The sequence below is a fragment of the Salvelinus fontinalis genome, chromosome 32 (genome assembly GCF_029448725.1).
Source record: "Salvelinus fontinalis isolate EN_2023a chromosome 32, ASM2944872v1, whole genome shotgun sequence".
Lineage (NCBI taxonomy): Eukaryota > Metazoa > Chordata > Actinopteri > Salmoniformes > Salmonidae > Salvelinus > Salvelinus fontinalis.
The window spans coordinates 17,908,820-17,934,342 of record NC_074696.1 but is presented as its reverse complement, the minus strand read 5'-3'; the positions used below and the strand labels follow the sequence as shown (position 1 = coordinate 17,934,342).

Below are 25,523 nucleotides of genomic sequence, written 5' to 3'. Positions count from 1 at the left end.
GTTCTAAACTGGAATGGCCGGCAGATGCTCTGTGAGCAGATTCAGAAGAATCGCCACATCGATAGACACACAGATAGAGTGCGCCAAGGGTCAGTAACTGGGAGCCATAAACCTAAGACACAGAAAGACAAAGTCTTCTCATGCTTTGTTGATTTCAAAAAAGCTTTTGACTCAATTTGGCATGAGTGCGTGCTATACAAATTGATGGAGAGCAGTGTTGAGGGATCTTATGTACACAAAAACAACAAGTGTGCAGTTAAAATTGGCAAAAAAACATTACTTTCCACAAGGCTGTGAAGTGAGACAGGGATGCAGCTTAAGCCCAATTCTGTTCAACACGTATTTCAACGAGTTGGCAAGGGCACTAGAACAGTCTGCAGCACCTGGCCTCACCCTACTACAAGCTGAAGTCAAATGTCTACCGTTTGCTGATGACCTGGTGCTTCAGTCCCCAGCCAAGGAAGGCCTACAGCAGCACCTAGATCTTCTGCACAGATTCTGTCAGACCTGGGCCCTGACAGTAATTTCCAGTAAGAAAATAATTGCGTTTTAAAAACAAATTCCATCTAGACACTGTTGTCCTAGAGCACACAAAAACGATACGTACCTCGACCTAAACATCACCGCCACAGGTAACTTCCACAGAGCTGTGAACAATCTGAGAGACAAGGCAAGAGAGGCTGTCTATGCCATAAAAAGGAACATAAAATTCAACATACCAATTAGGATCTGGCTAAAAATACTTGAATCAGTTACAGAACCCATTGCCCTTTATGGCTGTGAGGACTGGGGTCCGCTCACCAAGCAGGAATTAACAAAATAAATGGAACAAACACCAAAGTGAGACTCTGCATGCAGTATGATGCAAGAATACCCTCAGTGTACGACGTAAAAAAACAAATATCGCACGCAGATCAGAATTAGGCCGATACCCGCTAATTATCCAAATCCAGAAAATATATGTTAAATTCTTCGAACACAAAGGGAAGTGATTCCCAAACCTTCCATAGCAAAGCAATCACCTACAGAGAGATTAACCTGAAGAAGAGTCCCCTAAGAAAGCTGGTCCTGGGGCTCTGTTCACAAACACAAACACACCCCACAGAGCCCCAGGACAGCAGCACAATTAGACCCAACCAAATCATGAGAAAACAAAAAGATAATTACTTGACACATTGGAAAGAATTAACAAAAAAACAGGGCAAACAAGAACGCTATTTGGCCATAAACAGAGAGTACACAGTGGCAGAATACCTGACCACCGTGACTGACCCAAACTTAAGGAAAGCTTTGACTATGTACAGACTCAGTGAGCATAGCCTTGCTATTGAGAAAGGCTGCCATAGCCTGTCTTCTCTTGAGAGCCAGGTCTGCCTATGTGCACACTTCCCACAAAATGAGGTGGAAACTGAGCTTCACTTCCTAACCTCCTACCAAATATATATACCATATTCGAGACACAATCCTCTCCCTTGTAACTATTCCCCAGGTCATTGCTGTAAATGAGAATGTGGTCTCAGTCAACTTTCCTGGTAAAATAACAAATAAATAAAAAATAAAAATGTCCCTCAGATTACACAGATCCACAAAGAATTCGAAAACAATAGTACTTAACTATTCACAAATTGTTAAAACACTATATATTGCCATAATGTGATATATGGAATGTCTCTATTCCTTTGGAACTTTTGTGAGTGTAATGTTTATTGTTCATTTTATATTGTTAACCGTTGCTTATTATCATTTTTCATCTGCTTTGGCAATGCAAAAATATGTTTCCTTTGCCAATAAAGCCCTTTGAATTGAATTGAGAGACAGAACAGGCAGACACACTCATTATTAAATGACAAAGATAAATATTACATCCATCTCTGCCCTCTGAGCTTGTCAACAGATGGCACAACAGTACAAAGCTTCCCCTGAGGTCCACGTGTCATGCTGTGATAGGTTCCCCCCAGATTTGCCCCCATTTCTCAAAGACAGACAGCGAGGTTACAGTGTTACAGTATTTCATAGTTAGAGCAACTCTGTCTCATCCGTGATTTTGTAAAGTCTGCCATTTTCCAGACAAACCCAGGAGTCTGTAGGACCGAGTGAGCGTCTGTTCACTGGCCAGGCAGTACCCATACACAGGGACTAGGTTGACATTGCCCATAGGCACTGGTCTTGGGTCAGTTTAGGATTTCCCTCACTAATGGTTAAGGTTAGGATTCGGGCAGGGGCAGCTGATCCTAGATATGTAGCAAGAGGACACTTCACCCCAGATCTTTCACTCAGCTGCTTCCTTCATGTTGCTCACAGGTGTGTATAAGGCAGTTGTTGTGAATTTGTTAGATTACCTGTTAGATATTACTGCATTGTCGGAACTAGAAGCACAAGCATTTAGTTACACTCGCATTAACATCTTCTAACCATGTGTATGTGACCAATAAAATTTGATTTGATGCAAAGTGTGAGGGTTACTATTAGTGAGTCTTAACTGGCAGCTGGGACAAATCGGAAAACGGATTGCCTCTAGGTTGAAACCAGCAGCCAAACTGCATGCTGGTGTCTTCGAGTCAGCCATGTTGTTATATATAGTGCCTTCAGAAAGTATTCAAACCTAGGGCTGTGGCAGTCATGAAATTTTGTCAGCAAATAACTGCCGGTCTCAAGGTAATTGACCATTAATTAACATACACATGTTTACCATCTCGGGGCTTTCACGCATACACGCTGCTGATGCATGGAACATCGACATTTTAAAAAGTCAAATCTATTTAATATAGCCTACACCATCACAATAAAACCCATTATTTATTTAGTTGTGATAGGCCTATAAACATGGGGAATGTCTTCGAAAACCAAAACATAAGGTTTGCATGATGCAACTCTATATTGATGATTTGGGGAAAAAGTTGCAAAAGAAGGAATGCGCTCTGATCCATCCCACAGAGAGAGACAATCCACAGCTTTGTTCTTTAAAAAACAAATGTGGACAAATCACGATTTCTGGTCTACTTCGAATGATTTAATTTATTTCTGTTTACAGGAGTAGGCTAATTAGGCTATAGAATTTTGGCAATTCAATTTACTTTAAGGAAAGCTTAGCTTCCCGAAGCCTCATGGATGCACCACCTATGCTCATGTCTTACTCACACATTCACACGCCACATGGTCTCCACTCCCTAATAGCCTACAGCTGCTTGCTCTGTGCCTCTCACCCTCTCTGTATTGGCTCTGGTTGAATAAATTAGAAAAATAATTGTTGCTGCTTCCCCCCAAAACAATTCTGCTGCTTCCCTCACTCGGATCGGACCAAATGTCCTTTAGGAGCGGGTCTTTAAAAAATGTATTAATGCATATTGGTTCCGGGGCTTTCCTGTGTCCATTCCGGAACGGGAGCTTTGACTCCAGTCATCATTTATCTTCATTATTCAGATTATTCAAATGCAATCATGAAGTGTTCAGAGAATAATTAGAGGGACAGTTGAGCACTCAGTACCAGGCCATTAGCAAGGGCAGTTAGTCAATTTGGTAGGCTACCATCAGCGCCATTCATTTGCTCAGTTTTGGATGGAATTAACCTGACCAACGGTCACAGGGAATTTCACTGCAGTCATAACTCGTGACTGTTGGTGTGGACACCGCAACAGCCCTATACACCCCTTGACTTTTTCCACATTGTTGTGTTACAATTTGAATTTCAAATTGGATAAAATTTTGATTTTGCTTCCTTGGCCTACACACAATACCCCACAATGTCAAAGTGGAATTGTGTTTTTTGAACATTTTACAAATTTATAAAAAATGAAAAGCTAAAAAGTATTGAGTCAATAAGTATTCAACCCCTTTGTTATGGCAAGCCACCATCTGAAGGGAAGCCATCAGGGCCTGGAGACTTGTTTACTTTTAGTTGAGATATTGCTTTATTAATTTCTTCGGTGGATATTTCTAAAGCTAGTCTATCAATTTGCTCTGTCCCAATTAAGGGGAGATCAAGTGAGTTCAAAAAATGCTCTATTGTCTGTGCATCTGCCTTCTCTGGTTGCTTGTACAGATTTGTGTAATATGATTCAAATGCATTCTGTATTTAATCTAATTTGCATGTGATCTTCTTTGTTTTGGGCTCTTTTATTTTGAAAATGGTATTCTGTGCTTGTTGTTTCCTGAGTCTCCATGCTAGTAATATGGTTGCCTTTGAGCCTGCTTCATAATATCGTTGTTTCAGGAACCTGAGCTTTTTCTCTACTTCTTCTCTATAAATCTGGTCAATTTCCTGTTTTACCTTTTGAATCTCTCGTAATATAAGAGGGTCTTTGTATTGACTATGAGATCGTTCTAAGTTTCTTAGTGTTTCCTATAATTTCAGCAGCTTCTGTGCTTTAATCTTTTTCTTGAGAGATGATGTGGCTATGATCTTTCCTCTAATAACCGCCTTAGCTGCATCCCACAATGTAGCAGGGGATACTTCCCCGTTATCATTATTCTCCAGATAGATGTTCAATTCTGTCTTTATTGATTCCTTGAATGCTGGATCATTCAGTATGCTTGTATTAAGTCTCCATAGAGTATTTCTTGGTTTGCTATCAAGGTGTAGGGTTAGGTAAACTCCATTATGATCTGATAAGTCGCTCTGCCCGATCCTACAATCCTTAAGCCTGTTTATCTGCACTGTGCATGAAAAAAGTAGTCTAACCTGGACTATTCAGTGTGGCGGGCTGAGTAAAAAGTATATTCCTTATCGGTCTTGTGGGTGTCACGCCATACATCGAGTAGTCCTAGATCCTGCAATATCCTATTGATCTTTTTAGCAACTAGACTCATTTTCCTATTTTGATTTGTGCTGTCCAATTTTGAGTTTAAAATTGTGTTAAAATCCCCTCCACAGATAAGAGTGCCAGAGGTTTCTGTGGCAATTAAATCAAACACCTTCCCGTAGAAGACCATGTCACTCCCTGGGGGTGCGTATACATTAAATAATGTAACTTCCTTGTTATCCAGTTTACATTTAACAAGTATAAATCTACCCTCCTTGTCTTTTATTTCTGACAAACTCAAAATTAACTGAATTTGGGATCAAGATTTCAACTCTCCTTCTACCCATTTTGTAAGAAGAAAAAAAAGTATCCCTATATCCCATTTTCTTGAGTTTCTCGTGTTCAGGTGTGGATAAGTGAGTTTCCTGCCAGAATAGTATGTCAACTCTCTCCCGTTGCATCTTTGCTATTACCTTACTTCTCGATGGCACTCCCCAGTCCGTTTACATTGAGACTTATGACCTTAAATTCCCGATGATGCATCGATATAAAAAAAAAAAAAATGTGCACTATATCTGCCTGCTTATCTTGAGCCTAAAAATGAACTAAAAATCAAGAACGATAATAAAGTAAAACCAAAATGGGAAAATACTTTGGTATTTGGACTGCCATGTCAGAGGACTGTCTCTTGCCTCTGGGGTTTGAGGGGATGAGCCTGTCCGCAGGATGGGCCCCTCGCTCAGATATGAAAATGCGTGACGTAGTCACAAACAAGACCTGGTGGAACCGAAAATAATAAGGGCGCCTATTTCGTCACTTACACACATCGGTTAATTACAAGTGAAAACTATATTGGTCATGCATGCGTATCTTAATATGCCCTTCTGTCACCCCGTCGTCAATGTGTCATTAATCCTTAGCTAATATATATGTTATTAACGTGAAGCTACTTCGTGTGTTCATAAAGAACACATGCCTTTGGGTACTCACCCTTGTTCAGCATTGGGGGGGAAATAGGGGAGATATTTTACCTATTGCAATGTCAACCGTAACAACCCAACGTCTTAACAGCTCGCGGTAACTATTAATTCTGTTAAATCCGATTCAGTGTCATCCATCTTCCCGTTGGAAATGCCTGAGTATCTCTCGGATGTGAACGTCCTCTCGCCGAGATGGTTTCCCTCTTTCTCCATAACCCTGCTTGTCGACAACGATCCATGGGAGAGCCTGCTCGAGTCTTTCCGCCGGTGATGTCGCCTTTCTCCTGGCGGTATACTCCACTGGGATGCCCCTTGACTTCAGATTCTCAGACGCCTCGTCTGCATGCTCGTATGTAACCAGGCCATTTACCAGAAATAACCGCATTTTTGCCGGGAATGGTGTTTGGAAGCGTATACCCTTCTCTTTCTTAATGGGGGTGTATTCTTTCCTTTTCAGTATCTCTCCCGCATAGTCATGATCAAATAACACTCATTGGCCTTGGAAGCCAACAGGCTTTTTCCAGGTTTCATGTAAGACTTTCTCTTTGACTGAGAATTTTAGGAACCGTACTACTATGGATCTTGGTGGGGCGCCGCTGGAGGGTTTTGAGGCCAGAGCTCGGTGTGCTCTCTCGATTCCCAGGTCAGTGTCGTCCTCAAGTATGTCTTTGAATAGACCTTCCACGAATTTGGGCATAGTCTTTTTCTGAGCCCTCTACTACGTTATAAAGTCTAATGTTGTTTCGACATGAGAAACCTTCGAGTTCTGTCACTTTTGCCTGTAGTGCGTGTTGGTTTTTCAGTGACTGTTCAAGTATTTCCTTGACTGCGGAGTTCAATGTGTTCGTTTCCCCAATGCGCTGTTCTGCATCCCCCATTCTTGTAGATATGCTGTGAAGTTCTTCTTTGTTTTCTTCAAGTTTCTGGTTAATGTCCTTCTTGAACTCATTTAGTTATTTTCATACATCTTCTCGAAGTTCCTCTCGTAAGCCTGTGAGCGCCTCGCGCAATTCCTCCAACACCTCACGAAATGAGGGTTCTTTTGCTGCTGCTGCTATCTTATTTGCGCTAGCATTAGCCATCTCGGGTTCATCGACGATTATATCTTCTGCTGTCTTTTTACAGGCTGTTGTAGCTCTGCGACCTTTTCCTATTTTCCCGTTTTCCATTTTGCGTAAGTTATTACAATGCTCAGAGTAAATACTTTAATTTAGGGGGGGGGGGGAATACCCAACCAATGTGCAGTATGAAAAACTAGGCAGCCATTTCCTAAGTTGCATCACCGGAAGCCGGGTATGAATACTTTCTGAAAGTACTGTATGGCACTGGTCAGCTAGCTAGGCTAAAGAGCCCCAAGGGTCAGTAACTGGGAGCCATAAACCAAAGGGAGTTGTGTGTCGCTGCATTAAGAGAAGCTCTAGAGGCAATCATCTGTTTTCAGAGAGAGAGAGAGAGGCTCACCAGGTCAGTTATGAGAGAGAGCAATACAGACAGAGAGATGAGAGTATGTGGCAAATCTGAACGTCCTTGAGTTTTCCCATTTACTTTGAAATTCAATGTCAGCCATGACACCACAAACAGTCAACAGACAGAGACGGTCTTTCCTCTAGTTTGCATCCACAATTGCAACCTATTCCCTATATAGGCCACTACTTTTGACCAGAGACCTGGGCCCGGTTTCCCAAAAGCATCTTAAGGTTAAGTTAATCTTAAAACAATAGGATCCTATGGTTCAAACGATAAACTTAACCTTAGGAGGAACTGCTTGTTGCAATTGGGGCCTTTAAAGATGGGAAAACTCCAGGGCTGGATGGCATACCAGTGGAAGTATACAAAACGTTTTTTGATATACTCAAAGGACCATTATTAACTTGTTTTAACCACTCCTATATAAATGGTAGATTATCAGACACACAACAAGAAGGTCTGATATCGTTATTACTTAAACAGGACCCAAGTGGTATATATAAAGATCCAGTCCAATTAAAAAATTGGAGACCTCTTACACTTCAGTGTTGTGATGCAAAAATCCTAGCAAAATGCTTGGCGCATAGAATAAAAAAAGTTGTGTCAGATATTATTCATCCTAATCAGACAGGTTTTTTACATGGACGATACATTGGAGATAATATAAGGCAAGTACTGGAAACAATAGAACACTATGAGATATCGGGGACACCAGGCCTGGTTTTCATAGCTGATTTTGAAAAGGCTTTTGATAAAGTACGACTGGAGTTTATATATAAATGCCTAGAATATTTCAATTTTGGGGAATCTCTTATAAAATGGGTTAAAATTATGTATAGTAACCCTAGGTGTAAAATAGTAAATAATGGCTACATCTCAGAAAGTTTTAAACTATCTAGAGGAGTAAAACAAGGTTGTCCACTATCGGCATATCTATTTATTATTGCCATCGAAATGTTAGCTGTTAAAATTAGATCAAACATTAATATTAAAGGATTAGAAATCCATGGCTTAAAAACTAAGGTGTCATTGTACGCTGATGATTCATGTTTTCTTTTAAAACCACAACTAGAGTCTCTCCAGGGCCTCATAGAGGATCTAGATACCTTTGCTATCCTCTCTGGATTAAAACCAAATTATGATAAATGTACCATATTACGTATTGGATCACTAAAAAATACACATTTTATATTGCCATGTAGTTTACCAATTAAATGGTCTGACGGAGATGTGGACATACTCGGTATAAAAATCCCAAAAGAAAGAAATGATCTCACTCCAATAAATTTTTATAGAAAGTTAGCAAAAATAGATAAGATCTTGCTACCATGGAAAGGAAAATACCTGTCTATTTGTGGAAAAATCACCCTAATTAACTCTTTAGTCATATCACAGTTTACCTATTTGCTTATGGTTTTGCCTACACCTAGTGACCTGTTTTTTAAATTATATGAACAAAAAATATTCAATTTTATTTGGAACGGCAAGCCAGATAAAATTAAAAGGGCCTATTTATATAACGAATATGAATTCGGAGGGCAGAAATTATTAAATATTAAAGCATTAGACCTCTCACTAAAGGCATCGGTCATACAAAAGTTATACTTAAATCCAAACTGGTTCTCTAGTAAACTGGTACGAATGTCTCATCCTATGTTCAAGAAGGCCCTTTTTCCCTTTATTCAGATTACACCTGCTCACTTTCGGTTGTTTGAAAAGGAAATAATCTCCAAAATATCCTTATTCTTTAAACAAGCCTTAGAAAGTTGGTTGCAATTTCAGTTTAATCCACCTGAAAGGACGGAACAAATAGTACAACAAATATTGTGGTTAAATTCAAATATAATAATTGATAAAAAAACTGTATTTATCGAAGAAATGTTTAAAAAAGGTATAATTTTTGTGAATGATATCATAAATAGGACTGGTGGAGTTATGTCACACATGCAGCTAACACAGACATATGGAAAAGTCTGCTCTACCCAAAATTACAACCAATTAATTGCAGCATTACCACAAAAATGGAAGAGGCAAGTAGAAGGGGAAAAAAGTAAGGAACTTGTATGTCGGCCCTGTATTAAAGAACAAAAATGGTTAAAGAAAAGTGTGATAAATAAAAACATATACCAATTTCATTTAAGGACCAAAAAACTAACAGCTGTGCCATACAAATTGCAAAATAGTTGGGAAGAGATTTTCGATGTACCCATTCCATGGCACATGGTTTATGAATTGATACGCAAAACAACGCCGGATTCAAAACTTCGAATTTTTCAATATAAATTACTGTACAAAATTCTTGCAACTAATAGAATGTTATATATATGGGGTATACAATCTTCCCAGCTCTGCAGATTCTGTTGTGAGGAGGCAGAGTCATTAGATAATTTATTTTGGTATTGTCCATATGTAGCTCGTTTTTGGTCACAGGTCCAGGAATGGCTGAAGATTTGCAACATTTGCCTAAAACTAACGCTACAGATAGCAATACTGGGGGATTTGAAAAGCCATAGTCAATCAATCAATAATATAATAATTATTTTGGCAAAGATGTTTATTTTTAATTTACAATCTGTAGAAGCTATGAGAATAGGAAGGTTCAGGTCTTTTGTGAAGCATCACAGCACAGTTGAGAAATGTATGGCAAATAGAAATCCGAAATGGATGATGTTGGAAGATAGATGGGAGGGGTTGGGTGGAGCTGAAGGGTGGGACTAATAACAAGATAAACAATATAGGGCATACGGGATCTGTGAAATGTGTATAGGTGCGGAGCTTTTGTGAAATAGCACAGTTACAAGTGGAAATAAAATTGGATGGACAACAGAAATAGAGGAAGGACTAAGAACAAATAAGAGAGAACTATTGTAAAGTGGACTGTGTCTGTAAGATAGGTATAAGATGTAGAAATTGAAGGTAAAAGCAGAAGTGTTTATAAGTTTACTCCAATTGGGGGATTGGTGGTAGGGTCGCGAGAATTATAATATAGGCATATTCTTTAAAAAAGTATGTATGTCTATATAGGTATGTGTATGTATATATGTGTATATGTATGCATACGTGTATGGATATATATATTTACCCCAAAAAATATGGGGGAATGGAAATGATGCAGACAATTACATTGGAAGCAACATTCTTTCCGCAATACTAAGCTGATCCACCCCTAAAAAAAAAAAATTATAATAAAAAATAAAAAAAATAAAAAAAGATGCACTTGGGAACCCGGGCCCTGGTCAAAAGTAGTGCACTAAACAATGAATAGAATGCCATTTGAGACCAGGATTTCCGCTAGGAAAATGTGGAGTCAGGCAATGTGACCGGGAAGATTTAAATTTACCGGCCATTTGAGAAATTGATCAGACCCATATGCATTGGGTGCATAACCCATTAGGGTGTCACGCCGTGGTGCGCAGAATGACAGAAATCATATTTAGATTATGGTAATTCATCTTAACAGAACACACATCTCTTGTAATGAAGCTGCCAATAAAATGTAATTTTCAAACATTTGCCAAAATGCAAGTAGCTGGAAAACAACATTGTAATCAGCGCACCTAATGCCAACGGTATATGACAGATATGAAAATCTCTGTTAGAAACTTAGAAAGAGGGTGAACCTATAGATGCAACAACGACGATGGGTTGCTAATATGACCAGGATTTTGCCTTTGGATTCTGGACAACGAAAGAAAGTTATATGAAAACCAGTAGCACAGGAGAAATGGAATATGAGGAAGTCTTTCATAGGCAGCGCTAGTGGCAAAAGGCCTAGCTGAATATTGAGGTGCGGCTGTCAGTGAAAAGCATCCAAAACAAGTGTGAAGATAATGTGTTTTGAGTAGAATTTAATATGTTGAGACAAGAAAAAGAGGGGTGTGTGGCAAAAATAACCTATTGGAGCTTCTATCTCCATAATGCATGCACTCAGATCCCCAGAATGCACTCAGCTGTCTCCCGCATTCATTGTTTCATAGTGTGAATTGTTTGCCCTTTGATTGTCTTAACTCCATACATCCACAACTAACAAGCTGAGCTTCAGTATTTTTTTCTTCTTCACCTTACACAGTAAGTCAACGAAAGTCCGTTTTTTTTTTATATCCATTGCAAATAATAGCCTAATAGTTCCTCACAGTTGGCCTATTTAAAAATTCTTTCCAACAATCTCCCCCTCGATAATCACAAAGCCATCTGATGATCCCATATATCCAGTGGAAATGTCATAACACACCTTTCCCTTGTGCAAAATCAGTTGTCTGTCCTGAGCTCACTGCAGGGAAAATCTGAGGGCCCGGAATAGACTATAGTTGATACAATGTTGCAAGTTCACTAGCTCCAGTGTAGGGCTGGATCCAGTTGATTGTATCAAATCAATGTTGCGCTTCACAAGACATTGCTCAAGACCGATAGAAGAGGGAGAGAAACAGGCTAGGTAAAGAGAATAATGTGATTGAAAATTCCAGTTCTTTCATCGGTATATTTTAAACAGTTTTTATTTGTCGGCCTTATGTTTTTTACTTAGTTGACAAATGAAAGTTAGAGGCCAGCGGCTGCATCGGCCATCTCGGAGTTAGTTCCATACGCTCATTTAGGCAACGTAGTAGCCAATAGTCACTGTGCATCAATGTGTCCACATGGCAGAGGCTGCTGCTCTCGCATTAGTTGAATTTGAAACTTTTTTTATTTGTATCATTTTAAATTAAGATTTTTATGATTAACCTCTTGACAATGATTTTGAGAAACGAAAACATTATTGAAATGAAACTGTTACACGAAAATGCACATATGAAAATCATAACTGGCATGCAGATCGGTATAAAATGGTAGGATAAATTGTACGCTTCCCGAAACTCACTCGTAGCCTATGAAGTCTTCATAAAATATTTCGCTACACGTTTCTATGGTCGGATTTTCAAGCAAGGTAAAACATGCCTCATAATATTAAATACAACATTCAGGTTTCAACCAACTAAGTATGATTTCAAAATGCATACTGCCTCCAGATCACATTGTAAAGTGGTGGGTGACACGCTGATAGTCTGTTAACCATTGTTTATTCTTCCAGTCTATTTGGCAACAATGCTATTTATCTGCTTTTCTTTTTGGGCCAAAAGCCAGCAATTACCGGCTAAGGAAAATCCTGTTTGAGACACAGCCCTTGCTGTGTTTTGAGCAGCCTTCTCTAGTTAAGATACAGACATGGATGAGCCTGTCGGACTGTGGTTGTAGGAATGTAATCCATTGCTCATATGGGGATCTGATGCTGCCAACGATAATGTCTGTATTCTCTCTAAACTCCATTGTAAAAGACTGGAGGTCCTTATTTCTGGGTTCTGCTAAAAATTGAGAGAATACCACAGATTCTGCGAGAATACCACAGATTCTGCGAGAATACCACAGATTCTGCGAGAATACCACAGATTCTGCGAGAATACCACAGATTCTGCGAGAATACCACAGATTCTGCGAGAATACCACAGATTCTGCGAGAATACCACAGATTCTGCGAGAATACCACAGATTCTGTGAGAATACCACAGATTCTGTGAGAATACCACAGATTCTGTGAGAATACCACAGATTCTGAGAGAATACCACAGATTCTGAGAGAATACAACAGATTCTGCGAGAATACCACAGATTCTGTGAGCATCCAATTGGTATCCTATTAAGACCCCTTGACTTTTTTCACATTTTGTTACATTAGAGTCTTATTCTAAAATGTATTAAATTGTTTTTTTACCCCCCCCCCCCCCACCCCCATTTACACACAATACCCTATAAATGACAAAGCAAAAACTGTTTTATTTTTTTATTTTAGCAAATGTATAAAAATAAATAAATAAATATTACATTTACATTAGTATTCGGACCCTTTACTCAGTACTTTGTTGAAGCACCTTTGGCAGTAATTACAGCCTCGAGTCTTCTTGGGTATGACGCTACAAGCATGGCACACCTGTATTTGGGTAATTTCTCCCCTTCTTCTCTGCAGATCCTCTCAAGATCTGTCAGGTTAGATGGGGAGTGTTGCTGCACAGCTATTTTCAGGTCTCTCCAGAGATGTTCAAAATCGGGTTCAAGTCCAGGCTCTGGCTGGGCCATTCAAGGACTTGTCCCAAAGCCACTCCTGCATTGTCTTGGCTGTGTGCTTAGGGTTGTTGTCCTGTTGGAAGGTGAACCTTCTCCCCAGTCTGAGGTCCTGAGCGCTCCGCAGCAGGTTTTCATGAAGGATCTCTGTACTTTGCTCCATCCATCTTTGCCTCGATCCTGACTAGTCTCTCAGTCCCTGCCGCTGAAAAACATCCCCACAGTATGATGCTGCCACCACCATGCTTCACCGTAGGGATGGTGCCAGGTTTCCTCCAGACATGACGCTTGGCATTCAGGCCAAAGAGTTCAATCTTGGTTTCATCAGACTAGATAATCTTGTTTCTCCTGGTCTGAGAGTATTCAGGTACTCCAAGCAGGCTGTCATGTGCCTTTTACTGAGGGGCTTTCGTCTGGCCACTCTACCATAAAGGCCTGATTGGTGGAATGCTGCAGAGATGGTTGTCCTTCTGGAGGATTCTCTCATCTCCACAGAGGAACTCTGGAGCTCTGTCAGAGCGACCATTGGGTTCTTGGTCAACTCCCTTACCAAGGCTTTTCTCCCCCGATTGCTCAGTTTGGCTGGGCGGCTAGCTCTAGGAAGAGTCTCGGTGGTTCCAAACTTCTTCAGTTTAAGAATGATGGAGGCCACTGTGTTCTGGGGGACCTTCAATGCTGCAGAAATGTTTTGGTACCCTTCCCCAGATCTGTGCCTCGAACACAATCCTGTCTCGGAGCTCTTTCGGACAATTCCTTCGACCTCATGACTTGGTTTTTGCTCTGACATACACATGTCAACTGTAGGACCTTATATAGACAGGTGTGTGCCTTTCCAAATCATCTTCAATCAATTGAGTTTACCACAGGTGGGCTCCAAGTTGTAGAAACATCAAGGATAATCAATGGAAACAGGATGCACCGGAGCTCAATTTCGTGCCTCATAGCAAAGGGTCTAAATGCTTATGTAAATAAGGTATTTCTGTTTTTTTATTTATATTTTAAACCCTGTTTTCACTTTGTCATTATGGGGTATTGTGTGTAGATTACAGCTTTATTCTAAAATTGAGCAAACTAACAAAATGTTGAGAAAGTCAAGAGGTCTTAATACTTTCCAAAGGCACTGCACATAGTGCATACTTTTGACCAAAGCTCTATGGACCTTTGTCAAAAGTAGTGCACTATATAGTGAATAGGGTCAAAAGTAGTGCACTTTTTAGTGAATAGGGTGTCATTTGGGACACCTGTTTTTCTTGATTCTTTATCATCTGACAGTCAGATTCCTGGTTCTGTGAGTTGTTGTTAACCTCAAGGTCAGCCTGTGCTGAATGACACAGTCAACAAGACAAGAAAGATAGTGAGTGTATCACTGCCCTGGGAACATGACTCCACCACAACACACACACTCACAGTAAGAGTCTTATCCAGTTTTACTGGCATCTAGAATTCCCAGTCAAACGTCTAATTTGACAACCTAATCAGTTTTTGGAAAAGAAAATCTGCAGAGTTAACTTAGCTATTGCTACATCCTTAAAACCAATCTACACAATATTTCTCAAATATTAGTCTCTTTCTAATCAAACATCTATCCTATCCCCTTTGGTCTCATAATTCAAAAAAAATGGAGGCCTTATGCAACATTCTTTCCTTGATGTGATAAAAAGGAGCACATCAATTCGGTTTCCGTACACAGTGCTGTTTCATTAGGCTAAGGCTCCATACATTTGCATAGTCAGACCGTACTGGAGTGGAAATGAGAAACAGATCAAAGAGATAACAAGAGGGTCAGCCAAGGGAGGAAGGAAGGAAGGAGTGAGAGGCAGAGAGAGAGCAAGTGAGCTCATGGTTTCTTAGAAACCGAGTAAACTGATCCATCCATCCAATCTAACGCCTTGCTTTATTTCCAGTTCAGCTCACCATATATCCATCCATCCATCCATCCATCCATCCATGTGCTGTCCTCTCCCATCAGGGGCAGGCTTTGATAAGACCTGTGCTGTGAGCGGCAGGCAGGGAGGGAGAGAGCGAGCGAGCGAGACAGAGGAGAGGCGTGCTGTGACTCACATGCCACGTCCATGCTGCATGGACAGGGAGCAGGCAGGGAGGGAGAGACGCGTGCACAGACACACACACACACACACACACACACACACACACACAGCAGTGCTACAGAGTAGAGAGACTGATGTAGTGCTCTACATTGGGCTATCTGGCGGCTCTGTTATGGCAAGTGGTATATGTTCCTGGCATGGTAAACGCCAATAAATAGCCATTCTGAGTGATCACCTTCAACCAATGGTGAATCATTTCTATCATAATGGGAGTGGTCAGCAACATCAAGGCAGTTATATACAATGAAACATAATACAACACTTTACACAATACATTAAGTGTGTTCTGTCAGGCCACTACTCTACTATCACATATCTACAATACAAAATCCATGTGTACGTGTGTAGAGTGCATGTCTTATCATGTGTGTCTGTACCTGTGTGTCTCTTCACAGTCCCCGCTGTTCAACAAGGTGTATTTGTATCTGTTTTTAAAATCTGATTCTACTGCTTGCATCAGTTACCTGATGTGGAATAGAGTTCCATGTAGCCATGGCTCTATGTAGTACTGTGCGCCTCCCATAGTCTGTTCTTGACTTGGGGATTGTGAAGAGACCTTTGGTGGCATGTCTTGCAAACAAGTAGTGATGAAGTCATTCTCTCCTCCACTTTGAGCCATGTGAGATGTACATGCATATTATCTCTGTACATTTAGGGGCCAGCCGTGCTGCCCTGTTCTGAGCCATCTGTAATTTTCCAAGGTCCCTCTTTGTGGTACCTGACCACACGACTGAACAGTAGTCCAGGTGCGACAAAACTAGACCCCATTGATAGTGTTGTTAAGAAGGCAGAGCAGCGCTTTAATATGGACAGACTTCTCCCCATCTTAGCTTCTGTTGTATCAATATGTTTTGACCATGACAGTTTAGAATCCAAGGTTACTCCAAGCAGTTTAGTCACTTCAACTTGTTCAATTTCAACATTATTTATTACAAGATTTAGTTGAGGTTCAGGGTTTAGTGAATGATTTGTCCCAAATACAATGCTTTTAGTTTTGGAAATATTTAGAACTAACTTATTCCTTGCAACCCATTCTAAAATTAACTGCAGCTCTTTGTTAACTTCTTATGGCTGGGGGCAGTATTGAGTAGCTTGGATGAATAAGGTGCCCAGAGTAAACTACCTGCTACTCAGGCCCAGAAGCTAAGATATGCATATTATTTGTAGATTTTGATAGAAAACACTCTGAAGTTCCTAAAACTGTTAAAATCATGTCTGTGAGTATAACAGAACTTATTTGGCAGGCAAAACCCCGAGGACAAACCATCCAGGATTATGTTTTGAGGTCACTATTTTCAATTGGTTTTCTATCGACATCTAGATTTCTAAGGCACTTGCTTGCATTTCCTATCGTTTCCACTAGATGTCAACAGTCTTCAGAAATTGGTTGATGTTTTTCCTTTGAGAAATGAAGAAGTAGCCATGTTCAGATTGAGGGTTGAGTGAAGTGTACTGTCTGTTAGAGGCGTGTGACCTAAAAGCTCGCTCCACTTTGTTTTTATCCGCTATTGAACGCAGTTTATCCCATCTTAAATTTGATTGATTATTTACGTTTAAAAATACCTAAAGTTGTGGTAGGAAAGTTGTTTGAAATGTCTGGATCAAGTTTACAGGTAACTTATTAGATAAGGTGTATTTTCAGAATCAAACGCACCAAATAAATGGACATTGTGGGGATATAACGACAGAATTAATCAAACAAAAGGACCATTTGTGATGTTTAATGGACATATTGGAGTGCCAACAGAAGAAGATCTTCAAAAGGTAAGGCATGAATTATATGTTATTTCTGACTTTGTGGCGGGTTGAATTATGATTTTCATGTGTTTGTTTGATGGGGTGCTGTCCTCAGATAATAGCATGGTTTGCTTTCGCCGTAAAGCCTTTTTGAAATCAGACACTGGCTGGATTAACAAGAAGTTTATCTTTAAACCGATGTATAACACTTGTATGATTTATGAATTCTTATTATGAGTATTTCTGTTTTTGAATTTGGCGCGCTGCTATTTCACTGGGTGTTGTCAAATCAATCCCCTTAACGGGATTGGCGCGCAAAGGGATCACTAAGAAGTTAACATACCATAAATATCATAGTATATAGACAAACAAAAGCAGGCTAGATAGTTTGGTGCCAGGGGGTTTAGATTTTGTTTTGGGGGCCTTTGTGCCGCGCCTGAAAATGAGGTGAAACACTGACAGGAGCTATACAGTAGCAGAAGGCTTCTCGTAGACAGTGTCTTTGCATCAGAGGGGTGAATTTTTACACCGGCTGTTGTTACCCCGTGCAAGCCATCAGGATCATGGTTGGATTTCCAACTGATCCGTGCACACGAGTGTGGAAGCATTACTGAGTATCAGAAGTCCACATCATAATATTTTTATGTGGAGAACAACGGGAGCGATGGAGAGAACGAAAAAAAGACAAAAGGAAGAGTGCAGGAGCGTGACGAGAAGAAGGTGGATCCATAGAAGGCAGCAGTAGGAGAGCAGTGACCCATCCTGTGAAAGCAGTAGTAGAGGAAACACAGTGAGTACAGCTGGAGCTAACCTGTGTGAACACCTGGGTTGTACAGCAGCATGCTCCAGCTGCTGGAGACGACATGTAGAACAGAGAGAAATATAATCAACACATCCAACACCATCCTGACACACTCACACAACAAGAGAGAGAAAAAACACATCTGCACCCATCCAAGCTATACTTAGATAAATTCCTAACTCTGTAATGTTCATCTGACTGGTTCATAGTAACAGGAAACTAAATACCAAAACTCTAAAAGGTTACATACTGTACAAGCTCTTCCACAGACAGCTGGAAAGAGGTAGACCAAATCAATAACTATCGGTTAACGATCTTGTTCAAATATCTGTGGGGAGGGATGGTATGTGGTGGTGGGATACTAAATAGACAGGAACATCTAATTAACACTCAACTCATTAGGACCTAAGTCTTCTTGAGTACAGCTGGAATGTTAGGGGACAAAGTGAATACTATCACTTAACAGATTATTTACAGTGTACTGTACAGTTTAAAACCTCTGATCTGGCTGTACCATAATGTCAAACCTACTTGAGGGAGCTTCGTTGCCCTCAAATCAGGCTAAGGCCTCTGGTCTCAGTACAGATTACAGAAGAGTACTTACTTACTGAAGAGTACAACCAATGATCTCAAGAACTGATCAGAGTACAGTTGTGGCCAAAAGTTTGAGAATGAAAATGTATATGTGTGTCAAAGTCTGCTGCCTCAGTTTGTATGATGGCAATTTGCATATATATTCCAGAATGTCATGAGTGATTAGATGAATTGCAATTCGTTGCAAAGTCCCTCTTTGCCATGCAAATGAACGGAATCTCAAAAAAACATTTCCACTGCATTTCAGCCTTGCCACAAAAGGACCAGCTGACATCATGTCAGTGATTCTCTTGTTAACACAGGTGTGAGTGTTGACGAGGACAAGGCTGGAGATCACTCTATCATGCTGATTGAGTTCAAATAACAGACTAGAAGCTTCAAAAGGAGGGTGGTGCTTGGAATCATTGTTCTTTCTCTGTCAACCATGGTTACCTGCAAGGGAGCACGTGCCATCATCATTGCTTTGCACAAAAAGGGCTTCACAGGCAAGGACATTGCTGCCAGTAAGATTGCACCTAAATCAACCATTTATCGGATCATCAAGAACTTCAAGGAGAGCGGTTCAGTTGTTGTGAAGAAGGCTTCAGGGTGCCCAAGAAAGTCCAGCAAGTGCCAGGACCGTCTCCTAAAGTTGATTCAGCTGCGGGAATGGCAGCAGGCAGGTGTGAGTGCATCTGCACGCACAGTGAGGCAAAGACTTTTGCAGGATGGCCTGGTGTCAAGAAGGGCAGCAAAGAAGCCCCTTCTCTCCAGGAAAAACAACAGGGACAGACTGATATTCTGCAAAAGGTACAAGGATTGGACTGCTGAGGACTGGGGTAAAGTCATTTTCCCTGATGAATCCCCTTTCCGATTGTTTGGTGCATCTGGAAAAAAGCTTGTCCAGAGAAGACAAGGTGAGCGCTACCATCAGTCCTGTGTCATGCCAACAGTTAAGCATCCTGAGGCCATTCATGTGTGGGGTTGCTTCTCAGCCAACGGAGTGAGCTCACTCACAATTTTGCCTAAGAAAACAGCCATGAATAAAGAAATGGTACCAACACATCCTCCGAGAGCAACTTCTCCCAACCATCCAGGAACAGTTTGGTGATGAACAATGCCTTTCACAGCATGATGGAGCACCTTGCCATAAGACAAAAGTGATACCTAAGTGGCTCGGGGAACAAAACATCGATATTTTGGGTTCATAGCCAGGAAACTCCCCAGACCTTAATCCCATTGGAAATTTGTGGTCAATCCTCAAGAGGCGGGTGGACAAACAAAAACCCACAAATTCTGACAAACTCTAAGCATTGATTATGCAAGAATGGGCAGCCATCAGTCAGGATGTGGCCCAGAAGTTAATTGACAGCATGCCAGGGCGGATTACAGAGGTCTTGAAAAAGAAGGGTCAACACTGCAAATATTGACTCTTTGCATCAACTTCATGTAATTGTCAATAAAAGCCTTTGACACTTATGAAATGCTTGTAATTATACTTCAGTATTCCATTGTAACATCTGACAAAAATATCTAAAGACACTGAAGCAGAAAACCTTGTGGAAATTAATATTTGTGTCATTCTCAATACATATGGCCACGACTGTACAGCAGAAGAATATAAACGCAGTGAGCCCATTTCCTTACAGTTCTGCCATTCCCTTAAGCCCGTGCTTCTGTGGTAGAATATTAATAACTGTCATTGTGTATTCAGTGGTTGCAGCATCACAGATTTATACTACAAATGACTAGATTATCATCACCTCATCTAAAACTCTGTGTGTGTGTGTGTGTGTGTGTTCCTTTACAGTATAACACCTTCATTTACACTTACCTGCTGTTTCAATTAACGCTGTAATACTGCAGGGAGCCATTAAAACACATGGATACATAAATCTTAAATGAAACATCGAATCAATTGAACCTTAAACTACATGAGGACATGTAGAGCCTAGGAGAGATTTACTAGCAGATTAAAGGATTATACATTGGATGTTTAAGGTATTAACCACTGCCAACCCAGCGAGGTACAAAAGACAGTGAAGTTTGAATCAAAAGTTTGACAGGCGGCAACTGGAGGCTTTTTAGACAGGACTTCTGGTGGGGAAAACATTAAGATTAACAAATAGCAAGCACGGAATACATCAATAGGATAACAATTTACATACCTCAGCAAGAACGAGAGAGAGAGACATGCCAGGCGAGGTTTTCTACTCATAAATTGCCATGGTTGGAGGTGAGAGGGTGCCAAACTTCAGAGTAATTTATGTGCACCCAGGCACATGTGGTGAATCTGAATGAGCCATGTTCCCTTGGAACAATCTCCTTTCAGTCTGCAACCTAATCTGGGGCCATATATATCAAGCATCTCTGAGTGCGAGTGCTGATTTGGGATCAGTTTAGCATTTTAGGTCATAATGAATCAGATTATTATGGACAGGCGGGACTTGATCCTAGATCAACACTCCTTCCTACTCAGAAACTCTTGGTGCAGACCTTGATCTCCTGACTGGCACGGTGGTCTAAGACACTGCATCTCAGTGCTAGAGGCATCACTACAGACCCTGGTTCGATTCAAGGCTGTATCACAACCGGGCCGTGATTGGGAGTCCCATAGGGCGGCGCACAATTGGCCCAGCGTCGTTAGGGTTTGGCCGAGGTAGGCCGTCATTGTAAATAAGAATTTGTTCTTAACTGACTTGCCTAGTTAAATAAATAAATTTAGATTATTAATCTCTAGACTTAAAACAAAAGATACTGCCCTTTAATGTATTTCCTCTTCATCAATGAGGCTTATACTGGGATAAATGTGAGGGGGAAAACCAAAGCTGGAAAGAATTCACTTCTAAATACTATTAACTTTGTGTCATTTTCGTTTAAAGACCCCTTAGGGGTTTATAAATGTTTATTTGGGCAAGTCGAGAATCGAGCAGGGGCTTGCTCTGACCAGTTAAACAGTATTTTCCCCTGCGTGTGTTATGACCATTAAAATAGTATTTTCCCTGTGTGTTCAATTTCTTTGTCATGCTGTTCTTCAGGGGTCTATAAAAAGGGATGATATTCTGCTGACACATCCCTTCTGGACCGCTAGTCAAGGCTTTCCAGGCTGGACACACTGGTCCTCCAGGTGTGAAGAAGAGTTAGTAAAAACAAACACACACATAGTAGATTTAGGAATAGGTTATATGACTACATTGTTGTGTAGATTGATGGAGGCATCAAGTGAAACCACATCAATTGTGACAACGTATTGTACTCGGTTAGATGAATGCATACTGTAAGACTACAACTTAATCAAATCAGGCAATTAGCTCAATCCTAAACCCCATTCCAAATCTCCATAAGGCAGAAAATGTAGATACCACTGATATGTAACCGAGGAATTAAGAATCGGTTGGCATCTTTGAGGAACTCAGTACAAGGCAAGGCCAATATCAATACAAGGGATAGTCTACACTGGCAATACAGCCACATCTGTCTACCACAGTCCTGACACCCATAATCCCTGGCAGCCAGACTCAGAGGGAGCCAGTATCTTCTGTGTGTTTATATCAATAGGACATGATGAAACAGGCATTCCTGCTGCTGTGCCATCACAACAAACACACACACACACACACACACAACACAAGCATCTCTTCTGGTTAACGGAACATGGATGAGGGGCTGCATTGCCCTCTGTGAAGAGGTCTCTGAGATCATCATAGCTGGGGCCATACTACTGTCACACACACTCACAGTCAGACGAAGCAGCTCCAAAAACATAGGATTGGTGTGTGTGTGTGTATATGTGTCATTTTTTTAAAGATAATGATCCAATCTATAGGATAGAGAAAACATCTAGAGAGAAAACATCTATAGGATAGAGTAAACATCTAGAGAGAAAACATCTATAGGATAGAGTAAACATCTATAGAGTAAACATCTATAGAGTAAACATCTATAGAGTAAACATCTATAGAGTAAACATCTATAGGATAGAGTAAACATCTAGAGTAAACATCTATAGAGTAAACATCTATAGGATAGAGGAAACATCTATAGGATAGAGGAAACATCTATAGGATAAAGTAAACATCTATAGGATAGAGGAAACATCTATAGGATAGAGAAAACATCTATAGGATAGAGTAAACATCTATAGGATAGAGGAAACATCTATAGAGAAAACATCTATAGAGAAAACATCTATAGAGAAAACATCTATAGAGAAAACATCTATAGAGTAAACATCTATAGGATAGAGTAAACATCTATAGGATAGAGTAAACATCTATAGAGTAAACATCTATAGAGTAAACATCTATAGGATAGAGTAAACATCTATAGGATAGAGAAAACATCTATAGAGAAAACATCTATAGAGAAAACATCTATAGGATAGAGAAAACATCTATAGAGAAAACATCTATAGGATAGAGAAAACATCTATAGGATAGAGTAAACATCTAGAGAGAAAACATCTATAGGATAGAGTAAACATCTATAGGATAGAGTAAACATCTATAGGATAGAGTAAACATCTATAGGATAGAGTAAACATCTATAGGATAGAGTAAACATCTAGAGAGAAAACATCTATAGGATAGAGTAAACATCTATAGAGTAAACATCTATAGAGTAAACATCTATAGGATAGAGAAAACATCTATAGAGAAAACATCTATAGAGAAAACATCTGTAGAGAAAACATCTATAGAGAAAACATCTATAGAGAAAACATCTATAGGATAGAGAAAACATCTATAGGATAGAGTAAACATCTAGAGAGAAAACATCTATAGGATAGAGTAAACATCTATAGGATAGAGTAAACATCTAGAGAGAAAACATCTATAGGATAGAGTAAACATCTATAGGATAGAGTAAACATCTATAGGATAGAGTAAACATCTATAGGATAGAGAAAACATCTATAGAGAAAACATCTATAGGATAGAGAAAACATCTATAGGATAGAGTAAACATCTAGAGAGAAAACATCTATAGGATAGAGTAAACATCTATAGGATAGAGTAAACATCTATAGGATAGAGTAAACATCTATAGGATAGAGTAAACATCTAGAGAGTAAACATCTAGAGAGTAAACATCTAGAGAGTAAACATCTATAGAGTAAACATCTATAGGATAGAGAAAACATCTATAGAGAAAACATCTATAGAGAAAACATCTATAGAGAAAACATCTATAGAGAAAACATCTATAGAGAAAACATCTATAGGATAGAGAAAACATCTATAGGATAGAGTAAACATCTAGAGAGAAAACATCTATAGGATAGAGTAAACATCTATAGGATAGAGTAAACATCTATAGGATAGAGTAAACATCTATAGGATAGAGTAAACATCTAGAGAGAAAACATCTATAGGATAGAGTAAACATCTATAGGATAGAGTAAACATCTATAGGATAGAGTAAACATCTATAGAGTAAACATCTATAGGATAGAGTAAACATCTATAGGATAGAGTAAACATCTAGAGAGAAAACATCTATAGGATAGAGTAAACATCTATAGGATAGAGTAAACATCTATAGGATAGAGTAAACATCTATAGGATAGAGTAAACATCTATAGGATAGAGAAAACATCTATAGAGAAAACATCTATAGAGAAAACATCTATAGAGAAAACATCTATAGGATAGAGAAAACATCTAGAGAGAAAACATCTATAGGATAGAGTAAACATCTAGAGAGAAAACATCTATAGGATAGAGTAAACATCTAGAGAGAAAACATCTTTAGGATAGAGAAAACATCTATAGGATAGAGTAAACATCTAGAGAGAAAACATCTATAGGAGAGTAAACATCTATAGGATAGAGTAAACATCTAGAGAGAAAACATCTATAGGATAGAGTAAACATCTATAGGATAGAGTAAACATCTAGAGAGAAAACATCTATAGGATAGAGAAAACATCTATAGGATAGAGTAAACATCTATAGGATAGAGTAAACATCTATAGGATAGAGTAAACATCTATAGGATAGAGAAAACATCTAGAGAGAAAACATCTACAGGCAAACTGCTGCCACTGGATGCATCTTCTAGCCTACAATTACTCCCAAAATGCCATTGATTGCAATGCAATGAATTGAATGTGGTTGAATTGATAGCGTGCCTCCCATATCTGGGCGAGTCATTGCGTATATCCCTCCCACAATAAAAGCAACTCAATCTGAAGGTGAAAAATGTTCAAAACCACGTGCAAGGGAAACATAGGCAGGAGGGGCGATGAGCGGACTTCTCCTGTAAGTTAATTCAGGTTTGTTTACAGTGGCCAAAGCTGAACAAGGGAAGTTTGAGCTGTTTGATTAACTAAACGAAAAATACGACTGTATGCCTAGTCATTCCATAATCTTCTTATTTATATAAATAACATCTAAACTGATCGAGGATATATTGTAACTTGCCCTGTATGCTACAGAACAAAGTCTGGACAGAGCTATTTTGTAAACAAGTTATCCACTTGTTTCAACAAACAACGACTTCATACACGACCTATTTCATGGGAAGTCCAGTGTTCAGGATGGAATTGTAAACTGGAGGCGAACGAGCCAACTTCAAGAGCGGCTGGATTGTTTTGAGCAAGCTTGTCAATCAACAGAACAGCGCCCAGAACCGCTGGCGGCCACTCCTGCTGAAAAGTAGCCTACTGATACAATTTCCAGGGCGCGCAGACCTAAAATATAACCTCAAATTTAACACTGGCAGTAACATTGGCAATAGTAGCGAGGTGTTATATAGCGTGTAGCCTAAATCAGTAGAAGCAAAGAGAAAAACCCAAATGCATGCTTTCTGTGTGGGCTTAATTAAAGAACATTTTGAATGTTTACCAACCTGGCAAAGCGCGGGGACTTATCCTGTGCCAAAGCGCTGATGTTCGGAGTTTGTGTCACAGATAGACAGTCAGTTCTGTGTTTTCTGTCCCTCTCCTGTGCGCTAGATTGTGCTGATGTTTTCACTTCCTCTTTCTTCGCCTTCTGTTGGTTGGCTCCTCTCTCCTCCGAGGCTC

General features: G+C 39.8%; 1 protein-coding gene across 5 annotated transcripts in view; it reads right to left on the bottom strand.

Moving 5' to 3' along the window:
• Positions 1 to 25,523, bottom strand: part of LOC129830820 (engulfment and cell motility protein 1) — a 231,173-nt gene extending 205,650 nt beyond the window's left edge. For 4 of the 5 annotated variants that reach the window (XM_055893574.1, XM_055893572.1, XM_055893576.1 and 1 more), the window contains exon 1: positions 25,349 to 25,523. The gene's annotated coding sequence lies outside the window, so the exon portion shown is untranslated. The remainder of the gene's footprint in view (positions 1 to 25,348) is intronic. The other variant, XM_055893579.1, reaches the window with a different exon arrangement.